Source organism: Aethalodelphis obliquidens, unplaced genomic scaffold (genome assembly GCF_003676395.1).
Source record: "Aethalodelphis obliquidens isolate GAN/ISIS:26980383/991018 unplaced genomic scaffold, ASM367639v1 scaffold1, whole genome shotgun sequence".
In the NCBI taxonomy this organism is placed as follows: Eukaryota; Metazoa; Chordata; class Mammalia; order Artiodactyla; family Delphinidae; genus Aethalodelphis; species Aethalodelphis obliquidens.
Window position 1 is genome coordinate 8,453,082 of NW_020837945.1, and position 22,942 is coordinate 8,476,023.

A 22,942-nucleotide genomic window follows, 5' to 3' on the forward strand; every position below is an offset into this window, starting at 1 on the left:
CCTGGAAGCTGAGTTATAGGCTCTGTAGGGCTAGTCAACATCGGTGAATGGGACGGTCACCCAGGCAGGCACACCACAGGGAACAAGAGGGTGAGAGGAGCAGATGCCAAGCGTTTCTGAACTGGTAGGGCAGAATGTGAAATTTGAAAGAACATTTTGTGAGGGAAAACAGATGTGCTCATAAAGCACATGAAAAGATGCCCAGCATCATCAGCCATCAGGGAAATGTGAATCAAAACCACAACAAATTACTACCTCCTACACATTAAGATGGCCGTGAAGGAAAAGACAGTAATAATTGTTGTTGAAGATACGGAGAAATTGGAGCCCTCTTATACTGCTGATGGCAATGTAACGTGGTGCAAGAGCTTTGGAAGACTGGAGTTTTCTCAAAAGGTTCAATAAACATAGAGTTACTATATGACCCATCATTTCTACTTCTAGGTATCAGCCCTAGAGAAGTGAAACATATGTCCACATACAGACTTGTGCGTGGATATTTGTAGCAGCGTTACTCATGGTAGCCAAAAGGAGAGAGCAGCCCAGTAGATGAATGGATCAACAAAATGTGGTCTGTCCATACAATGGAGTAGTATTCAGCCATAGAAAGAAATGAGGCACTCATACGTGATCCAGCATCGGTGAACCTTGAAAACATTGTGCTAAGTGAAAGAAGCCTGTCACAGAAGACTGCGTATTATATGATTTCGTTTATACGAAATGCCCGGAATAGGCTAATCTATAGAGACACAAAGTAAGATTGGTAGTTGCCAGGGGGTGGCAGTTGGGGGAGATGGGGATTGATGGATAATGGGTAGGGGGTTATTTTGGGAGGAGTTGATAAAAATGTTCAGCTTTGAGAATATACTAAAGCCTGCTAACTAGTGTGTGTACACACATAACAACTTATCAGTGTAATTTTCCAAATGCTTGAATGCATTACTTGGTTCTAGTTTTCCTTTCCAGCAGCCATCTTCTAGGCCTGGAGCACCACTGTCATTTGGAATGTCCCCTTAGCCACCATCCTGGGACAGTACTGTCTCTTTTGTTGTGTTCCCTCTTCACGGTTGCCTTGGTATCCTCCTTTTTGGCTTACTCCCTAGTTTTGCAGGAGTTAGCCAGCTGAAAGATATCTATTGAGCACTTTGTACCAAGGGCCTTTCCCACACCTCCTCTCTCCCCCTTCTTTTGCAAGTGAAGAAAATGAAGCCAGAGAAGCTTCATTTCTTACAATTAATTATTATGCCTCCCCAGTTTCTACCCTCCTACCATAGGGCACAGAGCCCATCCAGAGATGCAGTTCTCAGTCTCCAGATATGGGCCCTCTGCACTGACCTGGCGAAACAGCATCCCTGCCCAGCCCCATCTCCTCCTCTGTCAGGGTCTGCAGGTGGGTCACGCCTTCTCCTGGATGGCCACCAGGGCCTTCTCTAACATCTGGTGTGGGTTCGCATGGCAGCAACCTCATGTCTCCTACTCCCTTTTGTCTTGGACACTTTTAACTCTTCATTGCGTGGCTGTGTGTTCTCACATACTACCCCAGCTCCATCTGGTCTTGGGCAGGCTGTCCGTCCCCCCGTGCTCTGTCTTGCTTTTGCTGCTGTGCAGAGGACTGCTGTTAGTATGACTCTACAGTTAGGCTGTCATGGGCGGCAGGCTAATCTTCTTGAGGACTTCATTGCTTCCCATTTTCCATTTCCATTTTGCAATAGTTGAGCAATCCTTTAAACTTTGATTTTGAAATGAAGATGAATATAAAGACTGACCTAACAATTTGCCACATTTAGTTTTTTTCTCTCACTCAGTGAAGAAATTAACATACACATATACACATATGTTGCGTGTATGTGTATATTTTGAGCCCTTTGACTCAGTTGCAGCCATCATGCCCCCATGGCCCTCAGCGCTAATAAGACCTTCTCTTATGTAACTACAGCACAATTATAAAATTTAGCCAGTTTAACACTGGCATAATGCCATTACCTAACAATGGATATTTACATGTTGCCAGTTGTCCTGATCATGTTCGCTGTGGTCATTTCCCCCTATTCCAAGATGGCCCAATTGCATTTACTTGTCATGTCCCCGGAGTCTCCTTTAACCTGGAGCATTACCCCAGCCTGCCTTCGCCATAGATGGCATTGCCATTTTGAGGAATACTGGGTTTGATTCAGGCAGTTTGGGGCAGGAACTTAGCACGTGGGATGTTGTGTCCTCAGAGCAGTGCATCAGGAGGCTCAGAATGCCAGTTGTCCTGTACCTGCAAGGTTAACATTTATCACTTGGTGAAGGTGGGGTACAGAGATCACCATTTTCCTTTCGTACCAAATAAGTAATCTATGGGGAGATACTTAGAGGCTAGTTTCAGACTTTCACCCAATAGTTTTATTATGACTCTTGCATGAATCAGGTGGCAAAATAGCGAGCTTCTAACTCATTTCTTTAACATTTATTTGTTGACATTCTGTGTAAGAAATAGCTTTCCTTTCTCATTCTTTATTTATGTCAGTACAAATGTGTGGATTTTTGTTTTATTCAATGGTTTATAATGTATTGATACTAGATGTCATTATTTATTTTTGTGCTCAAAGTATCCCAGATTTTCCCAGTGGCAGCCCCTGCAGGGTAATTCCCATCTCCTTTTGACAGACCACAGCATTTCTTGAACCATTGCTCATTTTCTGGCACAACAAGAATCAACTCCTCTTTATAAATATGTTGTCTTGTTTTATGTTACTGCCTATCCCAGTATGATGTAGCATCTTTTTTTCCTTTTTTTTGCGGTACGCGGACTTCTCACTGTTGTGGCCTCTCCAGTTGCGGAGCACAGGCTCCGGACGCGCAGGCTCAGCAGCCATGGCTCACGGGCCCAGCCGCTCCGCGGCATGTGGGATCTTCCCGCACCGGGGCACGAACCCGTGTCCCCTGCATCGGCAGGCGGACTCTCAACCACTGTGCCACCAGGGAAGCCTGGTGTAGCATCTTTATGAGCTCTGTTGGTTTATACTTCATTTTTCCATCATTAATTTCAGACAGAAAGTTTTACTGGTAAAGGGGCAGCGTTATTATCCACAGTTGAAGTGTGACCACTGAAGCTTGTGAGACCCATTAAGTTGACGTAACTTTTCGAAAACCCGCTTCCCCCACAGTCATTACTATGGTATTACCCCAAACTATTTCTCCATGGCCTTCTGGGGAAAGCGACTGATGGGTGAGAAACCTGTGAGGGGGAAAGAAGAGTTGTTATTTTTATACTGATTGTTTTTCTTGGGAAGGGAGAATTCTTAGGAATTTTATTTTTATTCTTTATGCTTCTCTGTTTTTTCCAAATTTTGTACCAAATTTTCCACGTGAATTACTTGTGGAGTAAGAAAAAGTAATTAACCTTTTAAACCAATTTTTTTTTAGATAGTTACAGGTTATGCAAAAATAGAATTTCTGTAAAATTTCCACCCAGCTTCTCCTTATGTTAAATCTGACACAGTCACAGTACATTTATCAAAAGCAAGAAATTAACTTTGGTACAATTATTGTATTGGGGGTTTCCAAGACCACCCTCAGATTCACTGATTTATTAGGGGGACCCACAGGACATGTAGTCGTACTCACGGCTGTGACTTGTTACAACAGAAGGATGCAAAGCAAAATCAGCAAAGGGAAAAGGCACAGGGTGAAGCCTGGAGGAAATTGGGTGATGCTTCCGAGACTCTTCTCCCCATGGGTTCACACAGGACACACTTAATTCCCCCAGCAATGAGCAGTGGCAACAGATACCAAGTGCTGCCTACCAGGGAAGCTCACTCAGGACACAGTGCCCAGGGTTTTTATTGGGGGCTGATCATGTAGGCACCCACTGCCTAGCCCATGCCAAAATTTTAGACTGCCAGAAGGAAAGTGATGTTCAGCATACACCATATTATTTGAACAGACAGTGTAGGCACAGTATGCCACCCTCATCAGTTAGGAAATGATGAGAATATTCCTAGTACCCAGTTCCCAGAAGCTAGTCACAGAACACCTCGCAGCAGGTCTTTCCAAGGATAAGCACAAGGGCCACTGTGGTAACTCTTTCCTGCACAACTGTTCACCAAATTTGCAGGACTTATTTGGTTTTACTAGTCTTTTCACAGATGTCATTTTTCTGTTTGAGATCCAGTCCAGGATATCACCTTGCAATTATTTGTCATGTTTCCTTCCAGCCTGTGACAATTCCTCTGTCTATCCTTGTCTTTTACGACCTTGACACTTGTGAAGAGTACTGGTCAGGTATTTTGTAGAATGTCCCTTACTTTGAGTCTGTCTGATGTTTTCTCATGATTACATTGAGCTTGTGTGTTTTGGGGATGAATACCACAGAGGTGATAGGCTCTTCTTGTTGCACCATCTCGGGGGTACATGATATTAACCTTGACTCGGGGGTGGGGGGGCTACATGATGTTAATCCTAGGCTAGGGTAGTGTCTGCCAGGATTCTCCACTGTAAACTTAGTATTTCCCTTTTTGTAATTAGTAAATATTTTGAGGGAGATAGTTTGAGACTGTAATTTACTTTTTAGTATAGAAAATCTCAGATATGTATATAGAAGTTGACAGAATATTACAGGGGATGCTCAGGTATTTATCAGTTACCATCAACAGTTACCAGATTCTGGCTAATCTTATTTCATTTACAGTCTCACTCCCTTTTCAACCTCCATTCTATAGTTTTTTGAAGGAAATCCCAAAGAAGATGAGCTTTTTGGATGCTGAGAAAGGATTGGAGAATTACCCCTCTGTGCATCTTGCATTTTCACTCCTGGATGTCCCTGTTTCCATCTCTTTAACAGCAAAGTTGCATCTGGTCCCTGGAATTAGCAGTAGGTGTCAGTGGCTCATTCATTCCTTGGAGTTTGGCTGCTCAGCTGTGACAGACTGACTTCACTCCCTAGGCAGAGTGCAGGAGTATCTAACTTCACTGAGCTTCAGTTTTCTTGATTGTAGATTAGAAAAAGAATGCCTAATTTACAGTTGTCGTATAGGTTAAATGAGCTATGTGAAGCTCCAGGACAATACCAGGCAAACTGTCCATTCTCAGCTTAAGTATTACACAGAAGGCACCATGGAGAAAAAGTTGGTTCTTTACTTCATAGGAAGATCACAACCAATATTTCAAATCATTTTAAGTACCTAACTGTACAAATGTACGTCTTTATTCCTTCATACAAGCAGAGACGGTATTGCTTTGGTGGGGAAGTAATTGAGTCAGGAGGCTGGGCATGAGCTTTTGGAGCTTGGAGGGAGCCCTTGCACCCTCCAGCAGCACAGACCTTCCTTCCTTTCTCCGCTGCAGCAGGACATGATGATACTGACTGCTTTAAAGATGAGTAGTACCCACAGGGAGATCCACGTCAGCCCCACTGGAACAGCTAAAACAAAAGAGGTGGGTGATGGGAAGTGTTGGTGAGGATGTAGAGAAATTAGAACCCTCATACCTTGATGGTGGGAATGTAAAATGCTGCAGCCACTTTGGAAACAATCTGTTAGCTTCACAAGGTTAGACATGGAGTTACCATGCTCTTCAGCAAGCCTACTCCCAGATATCTACCCAAGAGAAATGGAACATATGTCCACACAAAAACTTGTGCACACACATCACTATTCACAGTAGCCAAACAACCCAAGTGTGCATCAGTGGATGAATGGATAGATAAAAATGTGGTCTATTTGTACAATGGAATATTATTAAGCCATGAAAAGGAATGAAGTACTGATACGTGGTACAACATGGATGAACCATGAAAACGTTATGCTAAGTGGAAGAAGCCAGACCCAAAAGACCACATATTGTATGGTTTCATTTATATGAAATGCCCAGAACAGACAAATCCACAGAGATACAGAGTAAGTGAGTGGTTGCCTGGAATGGGGTGGGGAATTGGGGAGGGATTACTAATGGGTAAGTGGCTTCTTTTTGGGGTGATGAAGATGTTCTGGAATTAGATAGTGATGCTGGTTGTATAACTGTGAATACACTAAGACGACTGAATCTTACAGTTTAAAAGGGTGAACTTATGGTACTTGGATCATAACTCAATAAAGCTGTTGTTAAAAAAGATAGGTGGTACAGAAATTTAGAAACGCATGTCGGAAGTAGGCAGGTAGTGTTTAAAAATAAAATGTAATAAACATCTCTTGATGAAAAGGTATTTCCACATCTGGAAGCAGCTGAGAGTAGCTCGACAAACCACATAGAACAGCAGCTCTAACCAAACACAGGTAAATTATGTGGGCAAAGTGCAGAGGGTTTTGAGTTGGGGGCAGAAAGAGGGAGTTGTTGAGATTGGTGGGTCAAGAATTTCCCTATATTCGCCTTCATTTGTGCTATAGGGACATAGCCCGTGTTGTAAGGTAGGTTATATGTGATTTTTAATGACCGGAGACCACATTTCATTCCTCTTTGTCATATCCTGTCCCTGAGCCCTTAGCACAGAACCTGGTTAGCATTCCACAAATGTCAGTTGGAATAAAATGAAGTAATTTTTCTGTCAACATATCCACCATTGGGAGAGGTGAAAAATTGAGAAAATGAATAGAATGTGTTTAACTTATTTTCACACTCGTTTTATTGAAGCTCTCTGTAAAAATAAACTCATGTGGATGGTAATTGATTGAGTGCTAATCTCTAAGTAGCAGAGTGTTAAAGTAGATAAGTGCCTCCTACTGTGGAGAAATGGGCAAAGTCTGAACCGCTGAGGTGTTTATTTAACACTGGGAAACATTTATTACTCTACACTTGTTTCCATTCACACACAGCATCTATCATACCAGATGTGCCATGTCTAAACTAGACATGGTTTGAAAAATGCAGTAATCCCTGTATCAGGTGAATTTCTAAGGGAAATAATTTTTCCTTTTTATTTATTGCCTGTTTCTTCAGCCTCTTTTCCTTGTAAAATAAAGCTGAAGTTGTAATTTGACTTAGTGTATTTGGCTTACATGATAATGCTTATGTTAATTTTTGTGTATTTTTCTCAATTAAAAAAAGCTTACAATTAAAATTTGAATATCTCCAAATAAAACTTGAACTTGGGGTCTAATTAACAGTGAGACATCAGCAGCTTTCCCTGCACATTGGTCTGACTCGTCCTTCCCACTTCATTGATTCAAACTTTGTCTTAGGTGGCCAGTTTGGGGAAGGAGCATGGCTTCCGGGAGGGCGTGGCTTTGGAGTCTGATGAACCTGGCTTGAGTCCTGCTTCACCAGTTGCTACCTGAGTGACCCTGAGGAAGTTATATGACTCCTCTCTGTTTAGTTTCCTCATCTGAAAAATCAGGAATAATTATGCCTACTCAGAATAAGATGAAATCCAAAAACTAAATTCGATACCAGGGAGAGAGCAGGTGCTCAGTGAAAGCCCCTCCCCCTACAGGTATTACATACAAGGCACATGTGTGCATGAAAGCAAGGACACTCATGCATTCTTGCCCTGCTCCTTCTGACCTGGAACCTGCCATATAGTGGCAATAAAGTTAAAGCCACAAACCACATGGGAACTTCAGCAGATCACAGCCTGCTGCAGGCGTTCGGAGCCAGGGAAAGGTCATCGGAGAGGAGATCTCGAGCAGGCTCACTCGGAAAGTGGATGTTTTATAGACCTTTGTTGTGTGCTCTGTATGCTGTCCCTTCACTGGAAGGCCCTGCCCTGCACGTGTGCATGGTCTTCCTTTGCACCCCTGCTTGGATGTCCCCATGGCGGACGTCCCCATGGCAGGGTCGGCTCCTACCATTGTGACACACCCTCTGTCCACACCTCTTCCTGGCCTGGATTTTGTTTGTGGAAACTCAAACTTAACAAAGTCAGCAACTTGTTTACTGCTGTGTCCCTTGAGCCTGGGCGAGGCAGGGGCTTAGTAAATAAATGTTTGTTGAAAGAGTGGATGCATTGAGAAGACACATTTAAGGCTGTTTTGATTGTTTCCCCTCAATCCTCTGTTTTTCATTAGAGACTGATCTTTCCAACCTCACTTTCGCCAGTTGTGGTTCCACTTAGAGACGAGGCTTGGTGGTTAGGGAAAGAGTTCCAACTTTATATTTCAAGTAATGCTTAGCCAGTAGTTACTTTTGGTCTTTTGGAGATGTATCAAAAATTCCAGATGGATTAAAGAATTAAATATAAAAACATGAAAAAGGAGAAGACAGGAAGTGGAGATTTAGCCATGCTTTTGATGAGATAAGAATTCATAAGTTTAAGGGCAATGAGTGAGATTTTTATGTAAGCTTTTAATGACTTTAGCTATTTAATGAAAATATTTAAAATAATTAATAAATTAAGAAAAACCAAGGCCCCCAAAATAAATGACAACCAGCTAAGAACTGGGATTTCCAGAAAAAACAAGACCACCCTGATGTACAATGGAATACTACTCAGCCATAAAAAAGAATGAAATAATACAATTTGCAACAACATGGATACAACTAGAGATTATCATATTAAGTGAAGTAAGTCAGAAAGAAAAAGACAAATACCATATGATATCACTTATATGTGGAATCTAAAATATGGCACAAATGAACCTATCTAGGGAACAGAAACAGACTCACAGACTTAGAGAACAGACTTGTGGTTGCCAAGGGAGAGTGGACTGGGGGAGGGAAGGAATGAGAGTTTGGGATTAGCAGATGCAAAGTATTATATATAGAATGGATAAACAAGGTCCTACTGTATAGCAGTATATACAGGGAACTATATTCAATATCCTGAGATAAACCATATTGGAAAAGAATATTTAAAAAAATGTATGTGTATAACTGAGTCACTTTGCTGTACAGTGGAGACTGGCACAACATTGTAAATCAACTATAGTTCAATAAGAAATTCAATTAAATAAAAAAAAAAAAAATAGGCCCACTCTACTTTGACTAGGGGAACTTGAACTTGTATGAAGCAACCAGAAGGTGGGCCCCTGAGATGCCAGTGTGGGGTGGGAGCTCTGAGAAGCCAGGGCGCCCCAGGAGGTTCTGGGTGGGCGAGCAAAGGAGGGTTGATGCTGGGGCTTTGGCGCTACGGCTCATTGTTTTTCCAAGGCCTCACCCAGGCTGGCTGGCCTCCCTCAAGTACACACAGATAAAAGCACAAACAATGTGAATCATTGCAGGCTACTGCGGAACAGGGCTAGTGCGATGAGAAGGCATAGTAAGGAGATGGCGGTTCTCTGTATTTCTCCTGCCCCACCTCTGCCTTCTGTCTTCCAGTCTCCAGCTTTGGGATTGGGTGGGACAGGAAGAAAGGTTAAAGAAAGGGAAGGAGAAAATATCTCTCGAGGGTTGTTCATTGTCCCATTCTGGAGTACCGCTGAAGCACCAGTGTGGAACTGGAATAGCTCGTGTGCCTGGGGTATGAAATGGCAGTTTGGAACAAGAGGTAAACCATCCTGGACGAGGCTTTACGTGAAGTCCCATATTAGTGTGAAGACTTTTAAAAACGTCACCTGGGTCATTTGTAGAGACATGGATCGATCTAGAGACTGTCATACAGAGTGAAGTAAGTCAGAACGAGAAAAACAAGTATCGTATATTAACGCATATATGTGGAACCTAGAAAAATGGTGCGGATGAACCGGTTTGCAGGGCAGAAATTGAGACACAGATGTAGAGGACTAACATATGGACACCAAGGGGGGAAAGTGGCGGCGGCGGTGGCGGTGGTGTGATGGACTGGGAGATTGGGATTGACGTGTATACAACAATATGTATAAAATGGCCAAGTGACCTCACTTGGCATGGTTTGTGAGGACGCGGTTCCTACATGGATGAATTTCAGTTAACATGGTACCATGCAAAGTGGAAATGGCCTATATTAATAAATTAATAAATTTAAGGTAATCAAAGTATGACACCACCAGGAAAAAGTGCATGGGGTGTGTCTGCATGCGTGCGTGTGTGTGTCTGCGTGCGTGTGTGGTTTCACGTCCTAGTAAATCTGAGCTCCTTTGCACTGCTTTTCTGATTTCAAAATACATCAGCCATTTCATGCTCTGGCTCATACCCACCTCATAACTAGAGGTGAGGGAACATGATCCCTAGATGTGGTTTTCTCTTAACTAGGTGATTATTGGTGGTGGGTGCTCTTTGGGCATTCGTGTATTTTTTTCCTTCTGTTTTTGTTTTTGTTGCCCTGGGGACTGTATTACGGTGCCTGATGATATACTTCCTAGAGCGGGTTATGTTTTAATGCTTTTTCAGTGTGTTAATTGGGTCTGGAGTGTTTCAAAGGACTACTATTGGTATAGTGTATGTTATTTATGTCTTTCTGACCCGTAGAAGCCATGGTATTTACTTGTAATCTGAGACAGAGTTCTATTTTAGAAAGTCTCACCTAAGATTATTGCCAGTTGTACGTCTTTTAAAACTAAAGCCGTCCACAACCTAGATGCCAGAAGTGCTCTGTCACTTCACAGCACCGTCGAACACTGCAGGAGTCCCACCAGGATGTTCTGGCCTGCCTTTCCTTCCATGTGAGTAACTCAGAATAGAGTAGTGGTTTCCAACCAGATTAGACCCATACTTCTCTTTTTTTCTTTAAACAGCTTTTTTTTGAGATACGATTTGCATCCTATACAATTCAACACTTGAAGTGTACAATTAATTCAGTGGGTTTTCGAATATTCACACTTGTGCAACCATCACTACAGTCAAATGTACAGCATTTTCGTCACCCCAGAGAGAAACCCTGCAGCCATTAGCAGGCACTCCTTCCGCCCCGACACCCCGTGTCCCCTGCCCCCTCCCCCCAACCCCTATTCTAGCCCTAAGCAACCACTATCTACTTTTTCCCCTCTTTAGATTTGCCTAATCTGGACATTTCACATAAATGGAATCATATAATGTGGCCGCCTTTTGTCTGGTTTCTCTCACTTAGTATAAGTGAAAGGTTCATTCATGTTGTGCCATGTCCATACCTCTTTTTATAACAAATATTTTGTAATGCCATCTTTTTTTTTTTTTTTTTTTGCGGTACACGGGCCTCTCACTGCTGCGGCTTCTCCCGTTGCGGAGCACAGGCTCCGGACGCGCAGGCTCAGCGGCCATGGCTCACGGGCCCAGCCGCTCCACGGCATGTGGGATCCTCCCGGACCGGGGCACGAACCCACGTCCCCTGCATCGGCAGACGGACTCTCAACCACTGTGCCACCAGGGAAGCCCTGTAATGCCATCTTTAACCTCTTGAAGTTAAATTCATAGACTACATAAGCAAGCTTCAGATGTAGTTTAAAGAAATCGATGTAATATTCCAAGCATAATAAAAAGGAGAAATAAAAAGAAAGGCAGAATATTATGCATCTTAATATGTGTTCATATCTGAATGTTCAGGAAAACATGAAGTATTTATTTATTTACATTACAAATTCTTTTTTTAAGATTTGTTTTTTGATGTGGACCGTTTTTAAAGTCTTCATGGAATTTGTTACAATATTGCTTCTGTTTTATGTTTTGGTTTTTTGGCTGCGAGGCATGTGGGATCTTAGCTCCCAGACCAGGGATCGAACCTGCACCCCCTGCACTGGAAGGCGAAGTCTTAACCACGGGGCCGCCAGGGAAGTCCCCATATGAAGTATTTAGATGTTTGTACCTGTATGTGAATATGCTGGCTGCTGGATAGACTAATAAAGATGTGTTGCATTGGATAATTCAGACAGCATGAGTGCTGTTGCCTTGGATAACACGATTTTTGATAATGGGAAACAGCTATGTACTTTGTACTTTACCCATCCTCCGTTGATTTACATGGCGGTAACATCCTTGGAATAATAAAACTGTACAGAAAGTGCTTTTTGTTTTTATGTAAAAATAAAATTAGGTTCTCATGTCAGATAATTATGAACAGGTTTCACATCTACATGAGTGACCAGAGGGGCATTAAAAATTTGTTTCAGTGGGTGGGAGAGTAGTTGCTCATTGTAGGACAGCATGAGGCTCTGGGCCCTCTGAGAGCTAAATTCTAGTCATTGTGACAAGCAAAAAAAAAAAAAGTTCTGAGATGTCCCCTGCGGGCAGTCCTGCACCCATAGATGACCTCTTCTCTGGGGTCTACCTTGTGACATTGGCTTCATCGATGCAATATCTCTTACGAAGCTTTCTTTTCCCTCCTTGAACTGTTCAAATTATTGGCCGTATTCTCATAGACAGGAAGGAAGCTGGTACCTTCTTCATGCATGGGGAGAAAGGGCTACTACTCTTGGTCTGATTCTCCGCGCCCACCCCGACCCTGCATTCCCCTACGCCCCAAGATCCTGCTTAAGTTCCACTTCTGTCCTGAGATGTTGCGTTATCCGAGCGATCCCAAGACGTCACTGCTTCTGCAGACCTCTGAGGCTTTTTTTTTTTTTACTGTCATCAGTGTTTGGCATTACTCTTTGTTACCCCTATGGAAGGTTTTTTGTTTTTTGTGTTTTTTTTCTTTTTTTGGCGGTACGCGGGCCTCTCACTGTTGTGGCCTCTCCCGTTGCGGAGCACAGGCTCCGGACGCGCAGGCTCAGCGGCCATGGCTCACGGGCCTAGCCGCTCCGCGGCCTGTGGGATCTTCCCGGACCGGGGCATGAACCCGTGTCCCCTGCATCGGCAGGCGGACTCTCAACCACTGCGCCACCAGGGAAGCCCCACTATGGAAGGTTTTTACATTCTGGGCTGTGCTACAGTTAGACCCAAGGAGGGTAAGAGATATTTCTTGTTTTGTCATGTTGGGAGGGAGGCAGGCATTTCAGGGGAGGTTTAAACATAGAGCTTGTGTGTGCCCAGACCTCCAAGCCCATTGTGAAATAGACGTGTCTTAGGAAAGAACGCATATGGAAAGTTGAAGCTCTGGGGATTTTTTTCTCTTAGAACTGTTCGTGCTTACATGCCCTCTTGGAAAGATGTTTTGCCCTAGTTAGAAGATGGCTGTATTTTAGGACATTTTCAATTCTCATTAACCATGAGAATCTTGCAGCGATGGTGTGCACTGTGTCCTAGAGAGCCAAAGAATGTTTAAGAAAGTTGTGCTTGCATTTGAAAGTTAGAGAATTCGTGCTTTTCCTCTCTTCCTTTCTTTCCCTCCCTTTCTTCTGCCTTTCTCTGTCCCAGAAGTTATTTAAGGCAGTTTTTAAGTATGCTATCAGTGTATGCAGTAGAATCTATCAGATTCTGAATTAAAATTGGGAGGGACAAAAGGAGAAGCAATGGTAGAGATAGAGTGGTTGGGGAAAAATATTGAAAGCAGTGGTAGGAATGAATAAAAATGATGCATAAAATAAAGACTTAGATGTCTGTGACTGAGGTTGGCCCCTGTGTAGAAGGCACTTGTTGTGTAGCAGGACTTGGATGGGGTCTCAAGGCCACAGGGGATGACTTAAGAAACAGGTTGTAGAGGGAAACTTAACCAGCTGAAGTTCAGGTCCCCCATCCGTCTGGTACTTGTTAGAGAGGTGTCCCTGGCACCGTGCTGGAAGGCAGTGGGTATATGTCCTGGGGAAGGACTCTTGTTTCCCTCTTGCTTACTGAGTAAAGACAAGTGAAAGCCCTTGTCAGTGGGACAGCAGATAGCCTGCCACCGAGCAGCAGGACGGCGTTTATGGCGATTTACAGGTGTTGTCTCAGGCACACAGGAGGCTGGGGTGACCCTTTCCACCAGGAGAGGAGTCCTCTGGATTCAGAGGAAGCTGAGAGAAGGGATGAACCCCCCCATCCCATGTGACTTGTAGCCCAGATAATCCAGAGGAACTCATGGGTAATTTTCTGTTAACCCTATTTGTCCCAGTTATAAAGTTTTTCCTTAAAATGACTAACAGCAAAGGGTAAAATCTGCTCTGTTGAACTAGTTGCAGATGAAAAATGGAAACGCTTAGAGAAAATAGAATTATTCTCTGATCTTCATAAAAAAATGCTGTGTGAGGGTGAACAGCAGCCCCAGGAGCATCTTCACTTAGGAGCGCTGACAAGTTTCCTGGGCTGGCGCTGTAGTATATACTGTTAGCTTCAAAAACTGTTCGGAATTCACCTAGGAATCAATACCAAAAAATGAGGTGAATCTAGTTTCACCTTTTCTACTTTTTAATTTTTCACATACATGTTTCTGAAATGTAGAAGACTCTTAACCTAATTGTTGAAATAGCTTGCTTTACTCCGTAGCAGGTTTTCTTTTACGGAGGGTGGGGGTGAGGTGTGGTACAAAAAGGCTTTTGCTAAGAGAAAATACAGCCAGTTTCGGGGAACCTGGTTCCCAGCCCACCCACCCATCACCCCCTGGCCATAGGACTGTACCCCTCAGTCCCCGCACATCCCCTCTGGGAAAAGAGCAGTGGGGGACCTGCCGACACCCAGATGTGCTGGGAGGGGTGTCCTGAGAAGTCACCTTCTGCCCATTCCCCTGATTCCTGGCCAGCCTGGGGAATCTGACCACCCCACGCTGGGGGACTCCTCGTTGGAGTTGGGGGTGAAGGGATATAGAAAACACAGTAAGAACATTTGAGGGTGAGCATTCAACCACGACTTTCATAGTTGTTGACCAGTGGCGCCCTGCTGTTCCCCAGTCCCAAAATCTCCAGAGGTGGCTACAGACAAAACCCACCCCAAGGGCATCTGCCCCTTTTCTGTGCCCTTCCATGAGGAAGGGAGCTGGGAGGACCCGGGACCTAAAGGCTCAGGGTGCTGAGGAGAGGCATGCGCATGCGTCCCCTCTCCTGTGCAGCGTGGACCTTCCCGAGTTCATGCTCAGTCTCTGGGAGGGGGCTTCCTGGGTCGCCCCTGCAAGCCTGGGGAGGGTCAGGAGTGCCGTGGTTCATGATGGAGAGCAGTCGCCTCTATTTTCCCCAACTGCTCGGCTAGGGCAGAGTTTCTGCAGCACAGAGCCTCTACCTGTGCTCCAGTCTGCTAAATGCTAAAGGGAAGGCCCCACGGAGGGGTGAGCTGACCTGGGTCACCACTGCATCATCCTTTTGCCCACTCTTTTCTCCAAGTCCCTTCATTGCCCTGAGAGAGAATACATAGGTATTGAAATGTACACAGGGATGTTAAAGTGCAAATCCACATCTGGCTCACTTTTTAATATATTTATAGGAAGAAAAAAGTTAAGCCTCTAACAGTGATGCTACTGGAGAGCTGCTGCCACCATATAAATATTTTCTGAAAAGTAGTAGGAAATTGACCAACTTCCCCATTTTCTTCCCATCTCTGGTCTCCCACCTCATCTCTCCCACTAGACCCATTTTAGGGATGGGTGTTGAGCATGAAGAGAAGAAAGTGAAAGGAACAAAATTTAGGTGTAAAACCGTGTGAGATGTACTGGGAAAGAAAGAGCTGAAACAAGGTAGCTTTTTCATAGGGTAAGCAAACTTCAGGGCTACGGACATTTTGCATCAAAGCCATCTCTCCCTGAGTTTTAATTTTTACTTTGTGTCAGAAACTACTGAGTTTTTTACATGTCAAGACTTATGTGACTTGAGCAGAGAAGAAATGTGTTGGAGGCTGATGTTGGGTAACTCAGAGAATTAAGGAGAAGGTTGGAGGATGGAGCTGGGAAAGCTAGTTAGAGAGTGAAGGCAGGCAGAGCCAGGTGGAGTCTCAGGTAGAGTCTGGGGAGACGCTGCTGGGCACCCCCCACCCCCCACTCCCCGTGGGCGCAGGGTTTTTCTAGCCTGTTGGTCTGGGCAAGTCTCTGGCTTCCTCCCACCCAGGTGCCCCCAGGGGTTCCATCTCCACCCACTGGAAGGAGGTGCAGAGGCCTGGCCAAAAGCTGCCAAACTCATTCTTTTCCGTTGGACCCTGATGAGATTCTGATTATGTTTAATGAGTAGAAAAATGAACCAAATTTAACAGATTTTTAAAATTTTTTGAATAAGTAAAACTTATGTGAACATGCACATATGTTCCTATATGATCTCTTTATAAACAATGTACACATTAGCCTATTGGCACATAATTATTGATTAATTGGTCTCAGACAAAAAGGTCTTTTCCAGGTATGTTACTGAGACCCTGTGGTTCTCTAAGTGGGTATTATCCTCCCCAAACTGGGCACATAACAAACTACTTTATAGTTCCAACATTTTCTGGGTCGTTGTTAGAATAACATCGCTTAAATGGAATTTATTCACCGTGCTGTTATATCAATATGTGCTTTATTATTTTAGGGTTAAATTTCCGCGTATAACAAGAATGTTGTTATTGTCTTCAGAGGGGATTTTATTATTACCATTCTAGAATGGACCTTTTATTCCTTCACCGTCTCCATTTTCTCCTTCATTAACTAAGAAGCAAATTAGACTTGCATTTAGCCGATGTCTGCCAAATGTTATTTTTAGAAGCCTTCTCACTTCTTTCTCACTCCCTCGGGATTTCTTCTTTCTTTCCTTAACTGTGTTTTGCCCTCTCAATCATTGCAATCAAAATCAGTGCTCTCCCAATATTAGTTCAATATGTAAAACCTATTGTTTATTTGCTTTTGGACTAGGAAAGGCCTTGCTAGCCTAAAAATCCAAGGAAAAACGCTAAAAGGAAAAGATAGGTTTCTGTAGAGTAATAAATTTCTGTATGTCAAGAAACACTGTGAAATAGTCAGGTGACCAATGGAGAAAAAAATATTTGGAACAATAAATAGGAAGCAAAGGGTTAATATTTTCAATACACAAAAAGTTTTACGTTGAAAAATGGGTAAAGGAAGTGAGCAGTCCATTCCCAATGGAAGCAGTCAGGTGACCAGTAAAAGTGTGGGAAAACATCTGAATATCATTATTAATAAAAGTGGGAAAATATATAATTTTTTGCACCCTAAATTGTGAGCAAAGGTGTGGGTTAAAGGGTATTCTCACACTGCTGGCACAGAATTAATACAACCTTTCTGGCGTGAACTGTGTGACACATGATTTAAAATGTGCATCTGTTTTGATATGATCATTCAGTTTGTAGGAATTTGAACCAAGAAGACACAGTGGGCACAAAGATATGTATATCTGCATGTTCACTGCTCCACTGTGTGAAATAACAGAAAAACAGAGACTGTTTCAGTGCCTAATAATAGGAAGTTAAACTTTATATCCATTCGATTAACTGTACAGTTGTTAGAATTATTTGTATATCTATTAAAAACAATAAACCCCATAAAAACAGATGAAAAAACAATACCCCGAGTATGACCCAATTTTTGTTTTAAAAAAGTAAAGAAATCAGCTTTGTGCGTACATTGAAAGAAGGCGAGAAAAGTTTACCAGAATATATTCAAGGCAGTGCTCTGTGGGGAATGGAATTACAGGAGGACTCCCACCCCACCCCAGCCCCACCTCGTGATTTTTCTGAATTTTAAAGAATTTCTTCTGTGAATATGTATCGCTGCTGTCAACAGGGAAAAAAAAAACAAATCCTACTGAAAGAACTAGAGTGTCAGTGCTTTAGGCATATGGAATATTAGGAAGAGGATTCTCTTTATGCTGGTTTTTTCTTTCTAGCTCAGTGATATTCCAATTCTTTGGAGTTTCAAGCCAAGGGTTATTTTGGTTTTACAATTTACCATATGCAATATTTTAAAGAAAAATTACTTTTGAGACATTAAAAAATTGAGGTACTTTAGATATCAGTTACTTAGCTTAATATGCAATTCTAGCAAATTGAGACCCATTAGTAGGATAGTGAATAAGATGCTGTTTATACTTACCATAAGGAAGTATAAATATATCTATAGATAGATATTGGTATTTACTGTTAATGCTTACTGTAACTTTCTGTGCTGATGTTGTTAGCACGATGAAATTCCTTTTAAATGATTCATAGAAATGAGTTTGTACTAGATCCTGATTTCAGTGTGCTGCGATGATACCAGCTCTTATTTCTTTATTGGTCACTTTTTGTACTACGTCCTATGCTAAACCCTTGAGTTTTTAGAAAAAGGAAATTTTGCCCTCCAAACTTTTACTTTGATATTAAAAATATTTTCAGCATCTGGTGCTGTTTGTATATTATGAACCCCAGGTAGTTTTTCTTAAGGTTTCTGCCTGAAGTTTTTCAATCATAAAACGACGGTAATTTGTTGCAAATGAGAAAAATACAATCATTTTATATTGTGGCAGTGGTGGTGTTCCCAACCTCACTATTTACAAAAGGGAGATTTTAAAATTAGTTTAAGCTGGATAGTTGAAACAGTGAGCCAAATGAATTAGATTTTTGTGTTTTTGAAAAGGCTGCAAAGATTGTGAGAGCTGTTCTTATAATGGCCTTTTGAAAATCCCCTTGCGTGCTGGACGAGGGATGAGCGGACAGCTCTAAATCTGGCATTGTTGGACCAGTCGAGCAAAGACGGGTTTATTGACAGGAATGTTGCTGAAGAACCACATGAGTTGAGCTGTTTGCTTTCAGATTTAGCCGTTGTTTAGACAAGCAGAACTCTTTATTCTTGCTCAGACCTGAGTGAGCTGAGCCTCAAGGTTGAAAAGTAAAAAGAGAACATAAGAAAGAGTTCTTTCTTAACTTAGATTTCTGTGTGTTATATTGACTTTCCTTCAGAATTTTCTTCGTTCTTAGTATTATTTCTTCCATCCTGCTCCCAAAAGGATTTCTTTTCTTAGAACTTAAGTGCATACTTTCGTTATCCACTCTCTTTTTTGTTTTACTAAAAACAAAGCAAGGACAACATCAACAGCTCTAAAACTGAATAGACCTTCCCCCAAATAAACAAACAAATAGAAACTCAAGAGAACTGTGTCTCCCCGAACCCCCTCCTTAGGAACACAGCTCAAAGCCCCTAGGAGTGTCTTGGTGGAGAGCCTGCAGGTCTCAGAAGAAGGTCAGAAACTCAGCATTTACTGACTGCCTACTATGTGTCAACATTTAACGCTTTGGAAGGTGGCGGTATTCCCATTTTATAGATGAGGAAACAAACCTTGAGGTCCCTCAGCTAGCAAGTACAGAATTTGAATTTGAACCTAGGTCTGCCTAAGCTTGCTTTTTTTGGTCTCTCTGTCTCTCTCTCTATATATAAAGAGAATAAAACAGTGGTGTGGGCCACCAAAAAATTTGCCATCTCTCTGAGCTCATGGGATAGAAGGTAGGTCAGGTTTATTTCTTATTCCCATCAAAGCAGGCCATTTTGGGGCTTCTTGGACATTTATATCTACTTAGTGACCCTAAAAATCAAGCTATTAAGCTTTCAGGTTAAAAAAAAATTACCGGGCTTCCCTGGTGGCGCAGTGGTTGAGAGTCCGCCTGCCGATGCAGGGGACGCGGGGTTTGTGCCCCGGTCCGGGAAGATCCCACATGCCGCGGAGTGGCTGGGCCCGTGAGCCATGGCCGCTGAGCCTGCGCGTCCGGAGCCTGTGCTCTGCGGCGGGAGAGGCCACAGCAGTGAGAGGGCCGCGTACCGCAAAAAAAAAAAAATTACCTGTTAATGTTTGGGGTGGAAACCCTGCCTGTTCGCTGACCTTGCACCTCCCTCTGAGTCTCACTCCACCCTGTGCCAGCCTTTGAGCAGGAAACCAGCCTTGGTCTTTGAAGCACTGCCTAGAATTTCCCGGGACGGCCTTCCTCATATTATCTCTGACTGGCGTGAGCTTTTCTTCCCGAGGGACAATTAAGGGTGGTGAAGATGCCTACAGTAGAAATAGCAAATTCTCCTGGTTGCAATGTCAGCGACGCTCAGACCACTGTTAAATCACAGATCATAGTAGTGACCCTTCTGGAGGTGATGCTTGCCCTTGTTCATTCTGGTTATTGGTTGCCTCCCTGGGAACCTGCAGCAGTGTGGACCCCCTTTGCAGGGAGCCAAGCAGCAGGCGTGGAGGGGGAGGGGGGGACACCCAATGGGTCATCATGAAAGAAGAGGTGTGCAGTTAGTGCCTTGAACAGAAAGTTTGTTGCAAGTTTAAAAAAAATCACAATCAAAATGGGCAAAAGTTGTTATTAAACCCATTTCCTGTGTTTAAAAAAAAAATTGTGGTTGAAGAAAATAGAAGCATAAAAAATCAAGTCCATGTAAGCTTGAAAAGAAACCTGCAGTGGTGGATTTGCACATCGGCCTTAATTGGCCCAATTGACCTTCTCTGCTGTATTTACAATTGCCTTAAAATTGTAAGCAGATGTTTGAAACCCCTTCTTTAATAGGTCTGCAACATCTGTTTCACCAACGCTGCTGCCCACCAAAGCAGTCGTAATTAGGGAGCACCTAATGCATACATCTTTCCTTATGGACCCAATCGATCGGATTTCTCCCTGAGGTATTAAAGTCAACCCTTATTCTTGCTTTTATTTGAATACACTTTGTATTATATTTTCTTACACAGAAGAGCAGTATGCCAGCCCAGTTAAAACAAAAAACAAAAAAACAAAACTAAGATAGTTATTCTCCATAATGAATTTTTAAAATTGTGTCTATATAGTTACTAGTAATGGGTGAAAAATGTTTGAGTATATAATAATTGTAAACCCTTGAAAATGTATGAAAGCTTTGGTCCTTTCCCGCTGCTTTTGTGTTCTCAAATGGGTGTTTCCTGCAAAACCAGCAAAGTGAAATGTGGCAATCTTAAAAGCTGGGAAGGAGCATTATTTATTTTTTTTTATTTTTAAATTAATAGCCTTCAATTCTTAGAGCAGCTTTAGGTTTATAGAAACATTGAGTAGAAGGTACAGCATTCCCATAATACTCCTTCTCCTTCTCCTGCCTGTCCTAGTTCTCCTGTGATTCGTATTGTGGTGTGCTGCGTTTGTTACAGCTGATGAACCTGTATCTGTTGATACATTATTGTAGTTACAAGTGCATCATTTACCTTAGGGTTCACTCTTTGTGTTGTACATTCTGTGGGTTTGGACAAATCTCTCATGACGTGTATCTACCATCACAGTATCTTACAGAATAGTTTCACTGCCTTAAAAAATCCCCTGTGCTCCACTGATGGGAGGGAGTATCACTGACTGAAATATTCTTTTATGATGATATGTTTACTTTAAAAAGAAATTATTTCTCATGTATAATGGTCCAGAGAAACAGTCATTTTGATGTCTTAAAATTGAATGTACAAAATTTCAGAGAACAATTTTTTTATGTGCTTTATTTTTAAAATAATATTTCAGATACCTTATAAATTTTACTAAGGTTGATATGGTATGATGTACACCTGATAATTAGAAAATCCTATAAATTGCTAACATTCATTTCAGTTGCTTACAAATAAATGATTCTTTTAAGGGTTAATTTCTTTAAAATTGTATCTTTAATGTGGACACTTATTTTAAATGACTTGCCTGAGGTAAGATATGTTTACTGGAAAGAGTTCGATGTCAATAAGTTCATTTCAGCTGTTTCCTGAAGTATGTGTTTTATTTACCTGAAGATTCCTCCCGTATAGATGATAGCCAAAGTCTAGAAGAGAAGAACTATGCCAGGGAAAAGCACCCAGTTTCAAACATGTGAAAAGCAACAGAGAAATGCCAGCCTTAGCGCTGAGTGAAGAAATCATGGGTGGGAGAGGGAGTTGCATCTGACCCATGTACCCTCTTGACAAGTGGTTAGGCTGATACAGGTCTGTGGCCTTCAGGGCCAGGGATTAGAGTGGTTGGGCTGTCCTGGGTACATGGCCTTGGGCAGGGCGCAGACTTTTTGTTTTTGTCAGCAGTAGAGATCGATTTTTTAAAAAAATTTTTAGTGAAGTATAATATGTGTACAGGAAAGTGTATATATCCTAAGGGTGCAGCATTTGAATTTTTACAGATTAAACTAGTGCATGTAACCAGATCAAGAAATACAGCCATCTTGTACCCCAGAGTCACCTATTATGGTCCCTTCTGGTGACTGTCCTCCTCTGAGGGGCACTATCCTGACTTCTAGCACCATCTCAGTTTTGCCTGTTACTGTAGTTGATAGAAATGGAAACATACACGATGGACTCTTGTGTCCATCCGCGTCACTGCATGGGTTAGTTTGTTCATCCTTAATACTCCCTCTGATGAATACTCCACAATTTGCTTGTCTGTTCTAGTATTGATAAGCATTCAGGTTGTCTCTGGTTTGGGGCTTTTATGAATAGTGCTGTTATCAACAGTCTGGTTCTTTTGGTGAACATATGTAATCATTTCTGTAGAATATATTCCTAGGAGCCGACTTGCTGTGTTGTAAGGTACGCATATGTCAACCCGAGTAGAGCTTTACTCAGCCTGACAAACTGATTTCCAACCAGCCATGTATGAGAGTTCGGGGTCAGCACACTTTCAAGAACGGCACTCACATTCTTACTTGATGACCCAGTGTTATCAACAACAAGCATTTCTAGGGTGCCTAGCCTAACCTGTAGCTATGGAACAGAGCCAAGGCAACTAAGGGGCACAACTAACATTTGTAATTGCCCACCCTGGGCCAGGCATTGTGCCTGTTGCTTTCACGTGGGTTAGTGCACAAGAACCATAAATTGTATTATCCCCACTTTACAGATGAGAAGACTGCAACTAAGATGATGTAATTTGTGCAAGGTCTTAAAGGCAGTAGTAGATTTGGGTCTACTAAAGATAGGCCCCAAACCAGAGCCCTGTGTTCTTAGCTGCCACATTGTATAGCCCTTGCCTTTGTATTTAGGCACTGACTAAATCCTCTTGATTTCCAAAGAAGCTGCATTCTATGACTTCTAGATAACGTGATGGAGGCCATTAACTTTATCCCCCTCCATAACATTTTACTGTTACTGTAAATAATCCTAATAGTAAATAATGTACTGATGGTTTGAGACTATTTATTATCAAACTTTAATGAACTCTAGATCTTTACACACATTATAAATTGTTCCTAATATTTGGACAGTGGCTTAATTTTTTGTTTGTTTTGTTTGTAGATGGAACAATGACAGCAAAAGCCAACAGAATACACTTTATTGATGCATTCAGTCCATTAAAATTTAAGTATAAGCCAACTGAGTGTAAATATTTTTGGCAAATTAAGAAACACCTTTAATTTAAGGCAGTA

General features: G+C 42.3%; 1 protein-coding gene across 1 annotated transcript in view; it reads left to right on the forward strand.

Annotated features, from left to right (window-relative positions):
* Positions 1 to 22,942, forward strand: part of HLCS (holocarboxylase synthetase) — a 196,520-nt gene that overhangs the window by 88,984 nt on the left and 84,594 nt on the right. The window lies entirely within an intron of this gene.